The sequence below is a fragment of the Myotis lucifugus genome, unplaced genomic scaffold (assembly GCF_000147115.1).
Source record: "Myotis lucifugus unplaced genomic scaffold, Myoluc2.0 scaffold_20, whole genome shotgun sequence".
Classification (NCBI taxonomy): domain Eukaryota; kingdom Metazoa; phylum Chordata; class Mammalia; order Chiroptera; family Vespertilionidae; genus Myotis; species Myotis lucifugus.
In genome coordinates, this window is record NW_005871068.1 from 8,237,057 (window position 1) to 8,255,356 (window position 18,300).

At 37.6% G+C, this 18,300-nt stretch overlaps 1 protein-coding gene across 7 annotated transcripts in view; it reads right to left on the reverse strand.

The window, feature by feature from the left end:
* The window catches only part of TAB3 (TGF-beta activated kinase 1 and MAP3K7 binding protein 3), a 72,443-nt gene that overhangs the window by 50,734 nt on the left and 3,409 nt on the right, over window positions 1-18,300 (reverse strand). For all 7 annotated transcript variants that reach the window (XR_002828457.1, XM_023751341.1, XM_014453076.2 and 4 more), the window contains exon 2: window positions 5,858-5,961. The gene's annotated coding sequence lies outside the window, so the exon portion shown is untranslated. The remainder of the gene's footprint in view (window positions 1-5,857; window positions 5,962-18,300) is intronic.

Consider the following 18,300-nt stretch of genomic DNA (forward strand, 5'->3'; position numbering starts at 1 on the left):
TATACTTTTAATCTTAATTTCTGTTAATTTATCTTAAACATTACCCAATAAGTGAACTTCAAGCATGAGCAAGAAGTACTGTGCACCTACATCAGGGGTCCTCAAACTATGGCCCACGGGCCACACGCAAATACAAATATTGTATTTGTTCCCGTTTTGTTTTTTTACTTCAAAATAAGATATGTGCAGTGTGCATAGGAATTTTTTCATAGTTTTTTTTTTTAAAACTATAGTCCGGCTCTCCAACGGTCTGAGGGACAGTGAACTGGCCCCCTGTTTAAAAAGTTTGAGGACCCCTGACCTACATGAATGCTGTCTTCTAGCATATGTAATTGCTTTTTCCAATCTTCTAACACATGACAATGCAAAATCCACCCCACATTCATGTTAACCTTCTACCATCAAATCCTCAATCTTTCTACCTTTCCTAAATGCCTATTAAAAGTCATAGTGTGTTGTTATCACTTTCATCACTTAAAATACTGTTTATTAATTTTTAATTCTCCTCTAGATTTTATCACTATAAATCTTGAGAATAAAAACCAAACATGCTCTTTCAGCTATAGTGCCTTGTCCACATTAAATATTTTGTAGGACTTTTAAATAATTGAAAAACTAATTTGTTCTGGTTGTCGGGTCAATTATTAAATGATATTATTTAAAAAAAAAGACAAGTCAGCCTGTTGGAAACATATGCCAGAAGCAGATCATCTCCACATTTTATTACTTAAATAAAGAGATTACTTAGAACAGTAGTTTTCAAATGGTGGGTTGTGACCTCTTAATAAATTATATAATAAATTTATAGGGTGATGACAAGTATTTTTTTAAAATAATAAATATAACAGAAAATATTACAGTGTTTCACATATAGTGATGGTAAATACTGATTCAAAAAAAATTGTCTAAGGGATGTATATGTTCTAGATCATGATTATAATGTATTTCTTGCTGTGGGTTGCTTTGCAAAATATTGACTTAGAATATGGTAAGGTATTCTAGGTTTTGTAAGAAAATTATTTAGCACCTTTTCTTTTTACTTTTATCTGGATAGCAGTTTTGAATTAACAAAATGGAATTATTTGAGAAACTTCTGGATATGAAAGTTGAAACAATTCTGTTATAAAATGTTTTTAAAATATATTTTTATTGATATTAGAAAGGAAGGGGGAGAAAGAGAGAGAGCTGGAAACATCAATGATGAGAAAGAACCATTGATTGGCTGACTCCTGCACACCTCCCTACTGGGGATCGAGCTGGCAACCTGGGCATGTGCCCTGACCGGGAATCGAACCATGATCTCCTGATTCACAGGTTGACCCTCAACCACTGAGCCACATGGCTGGGCTGTTATAAAATTTTATATGACATTTTCCAAATGCAGCCTCGCTGTGTGTGTTTTTTTTTAAATTAAATCTTTATTGTTCAGATTGTTACAGTTGTTCCTCTTTTTTCCCCCATAGCTCCCCTCCACACGGTTCCCACCCCACCCTCTGCCCATACCCACCCCCCCCAACTGTCCTCATCCATAGGTGTATGATTTTTTTCCAGTCTCTTCCCATACCCCCCACTCCCCTTTCCCCCCCAAGAATAGTCAGTACACTCCCTTTCTATGGCCCTGATTCTATTATATTCACCAGTTTATTCTGTTCATCAGATTATTTATTCACTTGATTTTTAGATTCACTTGTTGATAGATGTGTATTTGTTGTTCATAATTTGTATCTTTACCTTTTTCTTCTTCTTCCTCTTCTTAAAGGATACCTTTCAGCGTTTCATATAATACTGGTTTGGTGGTGATGAACTCCTTTAGCTTTTCCTTATCTGTGAAGCTCTTTATCTGACCTTCAATTCTGAATGATAGCTTTGCTGGGTAAAGTAATCTAGGTTGTAGGTTCTTGCTATTCAGCACTTTGAATATTTCTTGCCACTCCCTTCTGGTCTGCATAGTTTCTGTTGAGAAGTCAGCTGACAGTTGTATGGGTACTCCCTTGTAGGTAACTGACTGTTTTTCTCTTGCTGCTTTTAAGATTCTCTCTTTGTCTTTTGCCCTTGGCATTTTAATTATGATGTGTCTTGGTGTGGTCCTCTTTAGATTCCTTTTGTTTGGGGTTCTCTGCGCTTCCTGGACTTGTAAGTCTATTTCTTTCACCAGGGAGGGGAAGTTTTCTGTCATTATTTCTTCAAATAGGTTTTCAATATCTTGCTCTGTCTCTTCTTCTGGAACCCCCATAATTCGGATGTTGGTACACTTGAAGCTGTCCCAGAGGCTCCTTACACTATCTTCATATTTTTGGATTCTTTTTGTTTTTCTGGTTGGGTGTTTTTTGCTTCTTCGTATTTCAAACCTTTGACTTGATTCTTGCGATCCTCTAGTCTGCTGTTGGAACTCTGTATAATATTCTTTATTTCAGTCAGTGTATGCTTAATTTCTAGTTGGTCCTTGTTCATATCCTCGAGGGTCTTACTAGATTTCTTGAGGGTCTCACTGAATTTATCGGCGGTTTCTAGAAAATTCTTGAAAAACCTTATAAGTGTGGTTTTGAACTCTATATCTAGTAGTTTGTTTTCCTCCATTTCTGTCATTTGTGACCTGTTTCTTTGTCTCCGCATATTTTATGCTTCCCTGTGTTGATAGAGTGGCTTTGTGTGCTAGGTGTCCTATAGGGCCCAGTGGCTCAGCCTCCCCAATTACCTGAGGTGGATACTCTTGGTGCACCCCTTTGTGGGCTTTGTGCACAGACTTGTTGTAGTTAAGCCTTGATTGTTGTAGGTATCACTGGGAGGAATTGACCTCCAGGCCCACTGGCTGTGAGAATCAGCTGTGTCTACAGTGGGAGAACTTCTGTGCTGGAGACACCCTTCTGGGGCAAGACTTGCTTTAGTGTGGCTTTGGTGCTCACTGAGTCTGCCCCCTGAGTGTGTCCCTTATGGATCTGAGGAGTTGTAATCTGGATGGTCCCACTCTGACCACTGGGTACACTGGATCTTGGATCTCTAAGGAGGTGCTAATTTAGCCTCTGCCTGAGGCTACACAGCAGGAGCTACGGAGAGATCTGTAGATTCCTCTTCTTTGTTTGGGGTTTGGAGGTGCCCAGATGTGAAGCAGTGCAAGCTGCTGTGGGGCCTTGGGCCTTCTTTTGGAAGTTCTGGGTCTCTCTGACCCAGCTGCAGTTTGTTAGGTAATTTTAGATTGCAAAGGGCCAGGCCTTTCATATGCAAATGCCTCTGCACACAGCTTGGGTGGGGCGGGGTCTCAGGGAATCAATAGGGTGGAGCAAACAGCTATGGCAGATCCTCAGTCCTACCCTAAGAGGTCCTGCGTCTCAGTGTCCTGGTAATCACTGCAAGCACCTCTGAGAGAAAGCTGCCCTCAAGGTCCGACCGATGCCAGACAGTCCAGTTTCTCCCCGTATGAGCCTGGGTCCCCAGAAACTCACCCAGAACTGGAGTTCAGAGCAGTCGGGAGCTTAAGACTCCCTCCCGACTGAAAAAGACAACCGGGTCCTCAGTTGCCAGCCCCCAGCGTGTGCGTCCATACCTCTGCACTTTACTTCCGCACCTCCTCTGAGTCTCAGTGTGCTTTTCCCTTTCCTTCTAGTTGTAGAATTTCCACTCAGCCAGCCTTCCTGTGGTTCTGGATGATGTCCGTTTTGTCTTTTAGTTGTATTTTTGAAGTGGTTGTGCAAGGCAGCAATTTCCGGTGTTTACCTATGCCGCCATCTTGGTTTTTCCCGCCTCGCTGTGTTTTGTGCAGCTCCCTCACATTCTATTTGAGGTTCCTGCCTTCTAAATTATTTTAAAAAATGAGTTATTAGTCTAACCTAGAGATTCAAGATCACAAATTGTGGCCTACTGTAAGGGTATAAAAGATTTACAAAAATGCCACTGAGCTCTAGCTGTTTTGGCTCAGCGGATAGAGCGTTGGCCTATGGACTGAAGGGTCGCAGGTTCGATTCCGGTCAGGGGCGCATGCCCGGGTTGCAGGCTTGATCCCCAGGTGGGGACATGCAGGAGGCAGCCGATCCGTGATTCTCTCTCATTATGGATGTTTCTATCTCTCTCTCCCTCTCTCCCTTCCTCTCTGAAATCAATAAAAATATATTTTAAAAAAATGCCACTGATAATCATTTAACAATGTCTAGCCTGACAATACTCCTGAATCCCTTATTCATAATAGAGTAGGGTTTAGTTCTATAACACATTTTCAGAAAAAGAAACAATTAAGATAGGACAAGGAAAACGAGCACTGAGGAAAGGTTTATGGAAGAGATGACATTTAAGCTGGGGTGCAAAGAAAACTAAAATTAAAAAATAAAAAGTATCCTATATAATAAAAACCTAATATGCAAATTGTCCCCTCAGGCAATCGTTCAGACTGGGAGACCTGGATTTCGACTGCTCGCCATGACACGCATTGACCACCAGGGGGCGGCGCAGAACACGACGGGCGTCGGTGATGCAGCACTGGCAGCAGGTGGCAGTGGAGGCACTGCCGGCTCTGATGGGTCCCAAGGAGAGCGGGACCGCGGCAGGATGGTGGAGCAGGTGAGAGGGCGGCACCAGGCCAAGGCGGGTGCAAGCGGGGGCCCAATTGCTCCATAGATGGTGACCAGCAGCGGCAGCGGGGGGTGGGGCTGCCGCCCAGCTCCTAGTTGCTGAGGGAGCCGGGGGGGGGGGGGAGGTCTCGGCCCCAATCGGTCGCCCCACAGGCAGGATGGTGGAGCAGGTGAGGGGGCAGTGCCAGGCCAAGGTGGGGTGCACTGTGGGGCTGCGAGGCTGGGGGCTGGGGCCCAATCTCTGCAGGCCACCCCAAGGGATCCCACCCATGCACAAATTTGTGCACCGGGACTCTAGTAAAATTATAAAGCTGGATGGAACTCTAACATCATCTAATTCAGTGGTTCTGAACTGGGGTTGACTCTGTCCTACAAGGCACATTTATCAATGTCTGGTGGCATTTTTGGTTGTCATTACTGGGGAGGGGCACTATTGGCATTTAGTGGGCAGAGGCCAAGGACAATGCTAAATATCCTACACTGCACAAGAAGCTCCTAACAACAAATTATCTGGCCCAAATGTCAATAGTGCCAAGGCTTTCTCCGAACTCAACTTTGTTTTACTCAAGAAGGTAACTGAAGGCTAGAGGGATTTAAAAATTTGCTTAAAAGCCAAGATTATAAAACAGGCCTCATAACATCTTGTCCAGTGTTTACGTTAAAACACACACCCACATGTTTTTATACTAGGAAACAGCTGTTAAAAAGAGTGGTAACATCTTTATAAGGTGGCAAAACAAGCTATCTAAAAATCAAAGCTGATATTGTTAAATGGCTTTTCTTGGCTCAAAGAAAGAATTATGCTACATTAAAAAAATTATACCGAGATTTGTTCATAATACCATATTTATCATTGATACAACTCAGTTATTGAACACATATCTAAGAATAAGAAAAATTACAATAAAAACTAGGAAGCTGGAAGACCAGCATTTGCATGCACACCCAGTTACTCCATGGGACAAGTCTTTTAAAGCTCCACCAGCTCCACCCACTGGGGATCTGGGACCTAGCTAGGATTGATTAGCATCCTTTATTCAAAATCAACTCCTGAGTTACCCTTCCATTTGCTGCTGAGCTTTCTAGTAACAAATTAATTGTACAAAAAACTTGCTTAGAGTCCTGATTTAGGACCTAAATCTAAACACGTGAAATCACTTGAACATCTTTTCCCTGCTCTTGAATGCATAAAAGGGATGGGGATAAGGGAGTGAGGTAATATCAATAACATGGATTAGTTTTCAAAAAAGTTTTTAATATATTACAGGAATACACGGACACAAATATACACTCCTTACCTTCAATTTGTCAACTGGTGAAACTTTAACTATGGTAAGTTGTCCAGTTTGACATGTGATAATTCATGATAAAAAATCTTGAAGAAAAGGCTGAAGACACTGTCCTAAAAAAGACCAAAGAGGTAAAATTCAAACTGTGAAAGGTTTAAAGAAGACAGCATGAACATAAGGTCACAAAAAAGAATGTAGCCATTTATACATCTTTACTACCTGAAATTTCAGCAAATGAAGTTTCTGTTGCTAAATACTAACAGAAAATTCATCTGACTGCCTGAATCACCCTGCTCCACTTCCCAGTCAGTCACCTCTAGTACCTAAGGCAGAGCTGGCAACAACAGAGTGGATGGCTAAAGCTTTTCTGAGGTTTTGGCTTTAGAGAAAGCTAGGAAGAGGAACTTTGTTGCATCTCTGGCAAACCATTAGGGGTCCCCACGGCTCCCCTTGATGTTCTAGTTATTAAATTTTAATAGGTTTGATTACAAAACTGCACCATAGCCATTAAAGGACTGGAATTCAAAGAGGTGAGCCAAGCATTCCAGAAGAAACTAGAGGTTAAACTGTATCTGACAGCCTGATAGGCAGAGGGACAAAAGGAAAACCCTCTTCCCCTACCGTCAGGTTAGGAACCTGAAGGGCTGCACCTTAGAAATAGGGGTGAACCAGAACATACACTGAATGCAAATTGGCCTTCAGTCATCTGATTTGCCCTGAAAAATCTCAAAAGTGGAGATCAGACTAAGTAATCTTGGATTCCCTCAAGAAGATGCCACAAAAAAAAAAATTCCTTTCTGGAAGACATTCTTGATCTCAGATGATTTTTTAAACAAAATTTTCAGCACACAATTAAAGATAATCAGGCATATGAGGAGACAAGAGGACAAGATTAAAAGCTGTAGAAACAACAAAAAGAGACTCACAGGCACTCCAAATATTAAGAATTATCAAGCATAGATTTTAAATTATATTTACTATGTTCAAGGAGATGAAAATCAAACTTGATCTCAGCAATTAAATGGAAACTATAAAAAGTGACACAGCAGACTTCTAAAAGGAGCAGAAAGTAATTTTTAACTGTAAAATACAAAAACTAAAAATAAGAATTCAGTGAACAGGTTAACAGCCAATGGACACAGTTGAGACAGTGAATCAGAAGATAGGTCAGGGGGAAAAGCTCAGAATGAAGAGAGGGTAAGAAACATGAGGATACAGCAAGGAGGTCTAACATCCAACTCAGTTCATTGGAATCCCAGAAGGAAGAAAGAGACAGAAACATTATGTGAATGGCTGAAATTTTCCAAAAACAATGAAAGATGTCAAACAACAAATTTAAGGATCTAAATGAATTCCTAAATGAAAATCGACAAAGAAAAACTTAAAAGCACCCCGAGGGTAGAAAAAATTACTTTCAAAGCAACAGATGGATAGCTTAATTCTCAACAACAAAAATGGAAGCTGAAAGACTGTAATGGTATCTCGAAGAAGCAGAAAGAAAAACAACTGCCAACCTTGTATTGTACTGCAGAGAAAATATCCATCAAGAATGAAAATAAAATATTCTCAGACAAATAAAAGCAGAGTTCACATCCAGCATACCCCTACTAAGAAATCATAAAGCAACAGAAAACTGACCCAAAATGAAAAGTTACAGATGCAGAAGTAAACATGTAAAAAATCTAATGGGACACTGACTGTGTAAAATGATAATGTCTTAAGGGAATTAAAATGTGTATTATTAAGTTATATACATTAAATCTGTATAGCTTTTGAACATATATACACACATCTCTACATACACATATACATACATATAGAAAATTAAGTTATAGCACAATAGCAAGTATGTCAGGAAGTAAGTAAATGGAATTAAGGTATTTTTAATGTTCTTGCTTCAACCAGGAGAAAGGTAAAAGTATCAACACTAGACTCTGGTAAGTGAAGGTAATCATAAAAAGAATTAAAATGGATATGTGCTATCTGAACCAATAAAGGAAAAATTGACATAGAATAATCATTCAAATGAAAGGAAGAGAAAAAGAAATACAGAATGGAAGGGGCAACAACGTGATGCTGTATGTAATATTAGTAGTTACATTAAATATAAATGAATTAAATGTTCCAAAAAAGAAAAAGATTATCAGACTAGATTTTTAAATATCTACAAATATATGTTGCTTTCTAGAGGTTCATGTAAAACATAATACAGAAAGATTAAAAGTTAAAAGGATAGAAAAATACATCATGTAAACATTAGCCAAAATAAAGATAGTATAGCTAAATTATTTTCAGACAAAATAGAAAAGCATCACTAGAGTTAAAGGAGTCACATTAAGAATAATAAAATGTTTACGTCACCAGAACACTATAATTAACTAAATTTGCATGCACTTGATAGCATGGCCTCAAATTATATATACAGCAAAAGTTGACAGAACTACTAGGAGAAATAGACAAACATCAGTATCATTGTGGCTGATTTTAAGATATCTCTCAGTAGTTGAAAGAATAAGCAGACAAAATAATCAGTTAGGACACAAATACACACAATTAACAATATATAACACTACATCCAAGAGCTGCAGAATATATGCTTTTCAAGCACTTAACATATTTACAAAAAAACTGACCACATGCTAAGCCATAAAAGTAAATCTCAAGAAGTTTTAAAACTTCTTGAAATCACGCAAAGAAAGTTCTCTAAGGAAGTTGTGATAAAACCAGAAACCATTACCAAATATGCAGAGTTAGAAAATTCTCATATTACTGGAAATAAAAAAATACATTTTTCAATAACCCATTGATCAAAGAAAAAATTACAATGAAAATAAGAAAATGTAAAATTAATAATGAAAATATTACATATAAAAAATTATGGGATGCTGCCCAGCTTCTGTGGCTTGGTTGGTTCAGCATTGTCCCATGCAGTCCCATGCATTGAGAGGTCACTGGTTTGATCCCCAGTGTGTGTGTGTGGGGGGGGGGACGTGCAAGAGGCAGCAATTTATGTCTTTCTCTCTCTCCTCTCTCTCTCTCTCTCTCTCTCTCTCTCTCTCAAAAGTAATAAAAACATTAAAAAGTATTTTTAAGTTAAGGGATGCTGGTAAAGCAATGCTTCAAACTGAAAGGTGTGGTTTTATATGCATGTTGGGAAGGAAATAAGGGGTAAATTAGTATCTAACTACCCCTGTTAAGAAGTTATAAATAAATAAAAGGAAATAACTTAAAAGCAGGTATTTAAAAAAACAGAAGAACACCCATACAATTGGTTCTTTAGAAAAATTTCTGTAATTGCTAAACCTCTAGTAAGATTATCTTTTAAAGGAGAGGAAAAAGATACATGTGCCCAGCATCAAGAATGAAAAAGGTCCATGAGTAATAAAAACATATGTCTGCACAAAAATATGTATATGAATGTTCATGGCAGCATTATTTGTAATAGTCAAAAAGTGAAAACAACCCAAAATGCCCATCAACTGATGAATGAATAAATAAAATCCCAGAAATAAATCCACATTTATATGGGCAAATAATTTTTGATAAAGGAGCCTCTTTAATAAATGGTGCTGGAAAAATTGGAAGGTCAAATGCAAAAGAATAAAATATACTGTTTGTCTTCATATACAAAAATTAACTCAAAATGGATTGAAGACCTAAATATAAGATCTGAAACAACAAATTACACAGAAGAAAACATAGGTACTAAACTAAACTTATGGACCTTGTTCTTAGAAAGGATTTTATGAATTTGACCACAAAGGCAAGGGAAGTAAAGGCAAAAATAAGTGAATGGGAGTATATCAAACTAAAAAGCTTCTGCACAGCAAAAAAGAAACCAAAACAAAAGGCAACCAATCAAATGGGAGAAGATTGCAAACAACAGCTCTGAAAAATGGTTAATATCCAAAATATATAATGGCCAAATTTTTATAAACATGTAATTTATCAAACAGTTGTTAAAAAAACCAAAAACATCAAGCATCTTTTCTGACCACAATTATATAAAACTAGACATCAATTACAAAAAGCAAACTGGAAAATGCACAGATATGTGGAGATTAAACAACATGCTACTGAACAACTAATGAGTCAATGAAGAAATCAAAAGACAATTTAAAAAAACCTTAAGACAAGTGAAAATACACCATACCAAAATTTATATATTCAGCAAATCTAAGAGGAAAGTTCATAGCAATAAATGCCTACCTCAATAAACAAGAACCGTTTCAAACAACAAAACATTAAACCTCAAGGAACTAGAAAAAAGAACAAAGCCCAAAATGAGTAGAAGGAAGGAAATAACAAAAACCAGAAAGGAAATAAATAAAATAGAGATGAAAAAGACAACAGAAAAGGGCAATGACACTAAGAGCTGTTTCTTTGAAAGGATAAACATAATAGACAAACCTTTAGACTCAACAAGAAACAAAAAGAGGACTCCAATAAATAAAATCATAAATAAAACGAACCCTAGCTGGTTTGGCTTGGTGGATAGAGCATCAGCCCGCGGACTGAAGGGTCCTGGGTTTGATTCCGGTCAGGGTCACATACCTCGGTTGCAGGCTCGATCCCAGGCTCATGAGGGAGACAACCAATCAATTGCCTCCCTCTCACACATTGATGTTTCTCTCTCTCTCCTACCCCCTTTCTATTCTCTCTAAAAATCAAAGGAAAAATGTCCTTGGGTGAGGATTAACAAACTAAAAACAGGAGGCATTATAAAGATATCACAAAAATATAAAGAATCATGAGAATACAATGAATCATGACACTACATGAACAATTATATGTCAATTCCTAGAAACATACAACCCACCAAGTATGAATATTGAAGAAATAAAAAATCTGAACAGACTGACTACTAGGAGAAAGAATGACCAATACTAATCCTTCTCAGACTCTTTACAAAAATAGAAGAGAGAAGACTTCTAAACTCATTTTACAAGGCCAGCATTACAAGTGTTGGCGAGGATATGAAGAAAAGGGAGCCTTGTGTACTGTTGGTGGGAATATAAATTATTGCAGCCACTATGGAAAACAGTATGGAAGTTCTTCAAAAATTAAAAATAGAACTACTATATGATGCAGCAATTCAACTTCTGGGTATTTATCCAAAGAAAATGAAACCACTAATTCATAAAGATATATACACACCCATGTTCATTGCAGCATTATTTACAATAGGCAAATTATGGAAACAACCTAAGAATCCATCAATGGATGAATGGATAAAGAAAATGTAGTATACATATATATACAAGGGAATATTCAGCCATAAAAAATAATGAAATCTTGCCACTTGTGACTACATGGATGCACCTAGAGAGCATTATGCTAAGTTAAAAAAAAACAGAAAGACAAATACCATATGATCTCTATTATATGTGTTATCTAAAAAATAACAAGAAATAACAGGTATATTCCTAACTCATTTTACAAGGTCACCTAAACCTGACTAGGACAGTACAAAAAAACCAAAACAAAATAAAGGCCAATCTCACTCAAGAACAAAGATCCAAAATTTCTAAGCAAATAAAAAGAAAAAATGTGGTAATAACCAAACTGGATTTATTCCTGGGAATGCAAAGTTGATTTAACATTAGGATATCAATCAATATACTTTAATTCAAGGAGCAAGAGTAGGAAAAGCAATTGATAAAATCCAGTATTATTCATGATATAAGCTCTTACTAAGTCATTAACAGTTTGAAATTTCCGTAAGCTAATAGAGTAACTAGGAAAAATTTAAAGCAAATATCATATTTAGTGGACAAATGGTCAGTTTTCCCTTTGATTAAGGGAACAGACAATGGTACCCTCCATTATCACTTCTAGTCACTATTATAAGTACTAGTCAAAATAGGCAAGGAACTACCTGACACTTTTGAAGGAATTCTACCCAAAACAGTTCTGAAATCACAAACCTTGTTACCTAGATTTAGTTATAAATATTGACCCTTTCTCTGAGATTTACAGAGTAAAAGATTTTACTATATATTAACATTTAAAAAACTGCAGATGCTCCTATTAAAATAAACCAGTTCTCCCATTCTTTCTCTACTTAAAACTCTAGAACACATTAAAATTAAAAAGTACTGTTTAAGAAATCTTTGCCTACCCCAAGGTCACAAAGACATTCTCCAAAAACTGAGACCTACCTACATATCCATCAACAACAGAATGATATATAGTGATATATTCACAATAGAATATATAGTAATGAGAAGGAATAGTCTACAACAGGGGTAGGGAAACTTTTTTCTGCCAAGGGCCATTTGGATATTTATGATTCACTTAATATAAATTTATGTTGCTATGAAAGAAGCTCCTTGACATATGTAAAACTTTCAATAAAATCTTTTTAAAAAGCTCCTAGATTTATTGAATTTCGAGTCCTTGGTAAGACCAGACCAAATGATTTCGCAGGCCTTATATGGCCCGCAGGCCGGACGTTCCCAATCCCTGATCTACAACTACACACAATATAGATAAATCTCATATTCATAATGCTGCACAAAAGGAGTACAGTAGGATTGCATTTGTATAAAGTACAAAAGTAGGCAAAACAAATCTGTGATGTTAAAAGTCAGGGTAGTAAGTGACCAGAAGAGCAAACAAAGGATCTTCTAAGTGGCTGGTAATGTTCACTTTCTTGATGTGGGTGCTGGTACACAGTGTGCTCAGTTGGTGAAAACTCACCAAACTGTTCACTATTGATCTGCACTCTCTGCATACATATTAGGCTTCAGTAAATTCTTTTAAGTATGAAGGAGTACCTATTTTTTAAAAATTGGTTAGGGGATATGAGAGCAAAAGGTTTGAATTTTACACTGCTCAGGTCAAAGCATAGAAATCAACTAACAAAAACTTAAAAAGCAGTTTTATACAACATGCTAATTACCAAAAAATATTCACAAGTATCAAACCAACTAGTAACTCTCAAACATTAGTTTGTAAGAGATTACCCGCTCCAAATAAATTGATTCATATTTACCTTTAGTGACTAGTGTTGATTTATAAAGGTCTAAGACAAGCAACTTGGTCTTATAGATTTTTATTAAATATGAGGGTCTTTCAAATCTCAGAACTGAACTTATAGAATAACATATCTAGTCAAATCTCCTAATTTTACTAATGAAGAAACCAAGGTCCTTTGCAGTTTAGTGATTTGTCCAAGGTCATAAGCAGCTCTTGATAAGTGGAAACAACTGAAATTATTTAACTTCACCCCTCTACTAATTTTCTGGAAGTTCTAGGGGATTTCCACCCACCAAGAGAGTTAGTTTACTGGCAGTGCTCCTATTCAATGAAAACATTTTCATCCAAATATTACCAACTCAAAATTAATATCTTTGCCATCCATGACTAATTGCCAAAAGCTATTTCTGGGGCAGAAAAGATAAGGTTTTTTTTTTAAAGTAAAGTTCATGATGTGCAACCTAACTGATAAATTTCTGTTTACACTAAATGACAACTTCGACATAAAATTTAGGCATTTGTGATAATTTAGAATGACAATGGCACATATAGTATATAGTATCCTTGCAAAATACTTTTAAAAAATCAATCATGACCACAAACCAACCAGTACATATAAACAAACAAATACACTAATTAGGGACAATAACTTATTGTATATACTAACAATATTAATTTCTTATTAAATCAACCATAATTGTAAGTACTAAAAAACAATTTATCCAATTCATTCCAATTAGCTTCTATCTCCAATATAGTATGAAGTATGCGTTCTACTAATTTTAACATTTTTAAAAGAATGACATCATTTTGTAGCTAAATCCATCATAAGTGAACAGTATGTGAAACAACCCAATTTAGTTCTGTAAAAACATTTTTAAATTATAAAAATGCTTTTGTTTCCACTCAATCCCCATACCAGTCTTTCCTCTATCATTGGACTCTCTCCTTTTATTTCAAACTATAAAGTTCAGTGCCAAGATGAATCCCTGGACTTGTCATTCCCAGGGGAAACACCTGGTCTTTCAAGGACCTGCAGAAAACTTAAATCAGAAAATGTGTTTATGGCCACAGAAATTTATTTACTAAAGAACTGGAGGTCTCAATGACAATTAAAAGTAACTTAAGCCCTAGCCAGTTTGGCTCAGTGGATAGAACATCGGCCTGCGGACTGAAGGGTTTTGGGTTCAATTCCGGTCAAGGGCACATGCCCAGGTCGCTGGCTCCATCCCCAGTAGGGGGCTTACAGGAGGAGCCATTCAATGATTCTCTCTCATCATTGATATTTCTCTCTCTCTCTCCCTTCCTCTCTGAAGTCAATAATATATATATAGTAACTTAAAGCCCGGCCGGTGTGACCCAGTGGTTGAGTGTTGACCTATGAACCAACCAGGTCACGGTTCGATTCCTGGTCAGGGCACACACCAGGGTTGCAGGCTCGATGCCCAGTAGGGGGCTTGTAGGAGGTAGCCAATCAATGATTCTCTCTCTTCCTCTCCCTTCCTCTCTCTGAAATCAATAAAAAACACTTAAAATTTTGTTCTCCTTAAAAAAAAAACCCAGTAACTTAAAAACTAAATATAACATGGTATCCTGGATCAGATCCTAGAACAGAAAAAGGGTATTAGTAGAAAAACTGGTGAAATTGAATAAAATTGCAGTTTCGCTAATAGTGAAGTACCAATGTTAGTGACAAATGTATCACAGCTATGTATATCTGGGTGAAGGATATATGGAAACTCTGTAGTATTTTTGCAACTTTTCTGCCAATCTAAAATTATTCCAAAGAAGCTTATTTCTATTAGAACAGTAAAATTTAGTAAATATATAACATTTCCTATGCACTCACCTATGGGCCAGGTGCTTTTAAAAGTGCTTTATATAAACACATTTAACCCTCCCAAGAACCCTGTAAGGTAGGCATTACTTACAACTAAATTTTACAGATGAGAAGTTCTGTGATAGAACAGAGATTTGAAAGCAACCACTATACTTTATTAGCCTTCTGAGGCGCCAGACCAAGAAAACGCTCCTGCCTTCTAGTACCCAGGTCACACTGCTCACCCTGTCCTCAGCCTCCACCAGGGAAGAAATTCCTCTGCCCAAAGCCTGGGAGTCCTTGCTAGGATTGTGAAGGAATGTGACTCCACCACATTGTGTTCATAATCTTTTAGTAATTGATGCACTCAGTGCTCTTCTTATTGAGACATTATTATACACAGAAGCTAGTTTTTATGGTATTATCAGTTTTCAGATTCAGACACGTTGGGTTGGCCTGGGAATCTGAAGGCCACATGTGACATTATTTCTATGGGAAAACGGAATCGATTTCCAAAAAGAAATTCTTATAATTGGACCATTTAGAAATTGAAGATCCCTCTACACAGTTCCCAAATACCAACATAATATATACGAATTTTAATAGAGACACTGCAGTTAATCAAAGTGGCACAGTTCCTTATACCTAACATAATAGGAATGGTGTTACTGGAAAAAAATTGGCTGAATATTTTATGGATTTCCTTCACTATGGCCAATTTTGGATGTATCCAATAGTTAATATACTTCTCTGCCTGGACCCCCAATAAGCTTTATATCTAGAAATTACTACCAAATAAACAAATGTCTTTCACACACACCCAGAAGAGGTGTCATCTCCGAAGGTAGCCAAAGTAAAAAAGTAGCATCAATAATGATGATGACAAAGAAATAATAACAAAAAGAACTAACTCTGAGCATATTTACCTTTGCTTGGCATGTTCTAAATATTATACATTCTCTGGCTCCTTTAATCCTCACAAAAATCCTATGAAGTAGGTATTACATTATCACAATTTCAAAAGTGAGGAAACAGGTTGGAGATTGAGCAACTTGCCCAAGATCACCGAGCTAGTTAGTGTCAAAAGGAAGATTTGCCCCGGCCAGTGTGGCTTGGTGGTTAAGCATCAACCTATGAACCAGGAGTTCAGGGCACATGCCTGGGCTGTGGGCTCAATCTCCAGTGGGGGGTGTGCAGGAGGCAGTTGATTCCCTCTCATCACTGATGTTTCTATCTCTCTCTCCCTCTCCCTTCTTCTTTGAGATAAATAAAAACATATTTTAAAAGATAAACGTAAGATTTGGATATTTGAGCATTTTACCCTTGGAGATCATGCTTTTTAACCATTGCACTGTATGTGTAATTAAACAATTTGGTAAACTCTCAAAATAAAGGAAGCTGACTCAAATTCATTTTAAAAACAAGAGTGGCCCTAACCGGTTTGGCTCAGTGGATAGAGCATTGGCCTGCAGACTAAAGGGTCCCAGGTTCGATTCCGGTCAAGGGCATGTACCTTGGTTGCGGGCACATCCCCAGTGGGGGGTGTGCAGGAGGCAGCTGATTGATGTTTCTCTCTCATTGATGTTTCTAACTCCCTATCCCTTTCCCTTTCTCTCTGTAAAAAAAACAATAAAATATTTTTAAAAAATAAATAAATAAATAAAAAGAGTGGTTTGGAGACACCTCCTCCCAGCCAATGAAGAACCTCATCTTGCCTTTTATTAGTAATATGTCCTGCAACCAAGCTAAAACTGAACACATTTATGGGGAATAAATTTAAAATATATTTTGCTTTGCTTTTATCACCTTGAAATCCTTCACTTAATTGAACACTACAAACAGTGGTAACTGCATCTAACTTCAACAACAAACAAATAAAAGTTTACTTTAAAATCTTCAGGTAAAACACACTGTCCATATTTACCGTGCAGTAATCTAGGGTAAAATAACTAAGAATTCCAGTACCCTTGAAAAGTTTCAAAACAGCAGCAAGATATAGTAGGAACAAGATATTCCTTTATGACAAAGAAAAAATGTTCTTTCTACAACACTATCATCTGCTTTAATGACACACATTAACTTGGGATGGTATGAACTCAAAACATGTGCCTGAATTCTTAGAAGAGTTCAGAAATTCTCCACTGACAATCTAAAAAAGCTACCAGTTTATCTCCCAGAAGAACCATCTGATCCACAGAAGACATCTAATTTTGGTGAACTAAAGGTGTGCTCCCTACCCTCCCACCGAGTAATTAACAAAAAGCATGCAACCCCCAACTTCTGGAGCACAAGTTGGCTTTTTAAATCATCTATTTGAACCTCAGAACTTTCTTTCCCAGGAAACAAAGGTCTATGTGCCAGGTTTCCAAGCCAACCCACAAAAACTTAAACACCCATAAGGTTACAGAAGTATAATAAATTACCGAACCTATAGGAAAACCCATTTAGCATTTAACTTTGAATAAAAGCAACTACCCCTGCCCCACTCAGTCCTGGAAGTAGAATTCTTCCCTCCCCCAACTGGGAGTCTGGACTCCCCTAGGACTAAAGGCCCAGGCTTCCATGATCAAAGCAGAGCACAAGGAAAGGCATGAAGGAGGTTGATTGGCAGGGCATTAGACCTCAGGGTTAGGACAAAAAGTGCTGCATTGGGAGGAGATCCTGGGATAAGGAAGGCAAGACCTACTTGGGAGAGAGGGCTGAAGGGTGGGATAGCAGCTAAAAGGAACAAGTAAAAAGTGTGGGGTTTGGGGTGGGCTGCAAAAGAGGACAAGAGAACAGTGCCTGCTCCTGGAGCAGATGGGCTTTTAAAAACTTTCCTCTTTAACACTTAGGAGAGGGAAGGAAAAGAAAAAGAGAAACCATAGCAGTGTCAAGGCCCTTCCTCCCTCACTCTGGCCACTCTTTCTCCTTTCAAGAAAAAAATGGAAACATGGCCAGGGAGGTCAGTTGGTTAGACGGTTGTCCCAATACACCAAGGTTGTGGGTTCGATCCCCAGTCGGGGCATATATAAGAGTCAACCGATGAAAGCAGAAATAGGTGGAGCAGCAAGTCAATGTTTCTCTCTCCTGTCTCTCATCAGTAAGTTAAAAAAATAACAAAGTGGGTTATGGGGTCTTGTCCAGGTCTCCAACTCCTCGAGCAGAGTGAATTGAAGGGAAGAGGACTTTAAGTTTTGTTGCCCTCCTTGTCAATATCCACTCTGACAAAGACTTCATTTTGTCAACTGAGAACTATAGGAAGGCTCCATGCACCAGCAGTAACAGTCAGAAAGAGAGGAAGGAAAGTAAGAAGAGAAATCTGAAGCAGGAAGGAAGTGGGATGTTGCAGGATTGAACAAATTAATAGACCTACCAATGAATTAAACTATAATAAATATTCTTAAGTATTTAGGATTAATTCATTTTGACAGTTCCAAATATTTCATCAGCTCCATTTCACTCTTGGACAAATGAATATTGGTGGCCATGAGGTTTATTATGCAGAAGGTATGAAAATAAGCTTCTAAAAACATTGGAGACAATTTCCTGGTGTCTTTTATTTATATAGAGGCAATATAACTCATTTCAGAAAGGCTTTATTTACTTGAAGAGTACTCACATTATCATTTGTCGATTTTTTCACTCCAATAGCCCAAATACAATGAGTAAT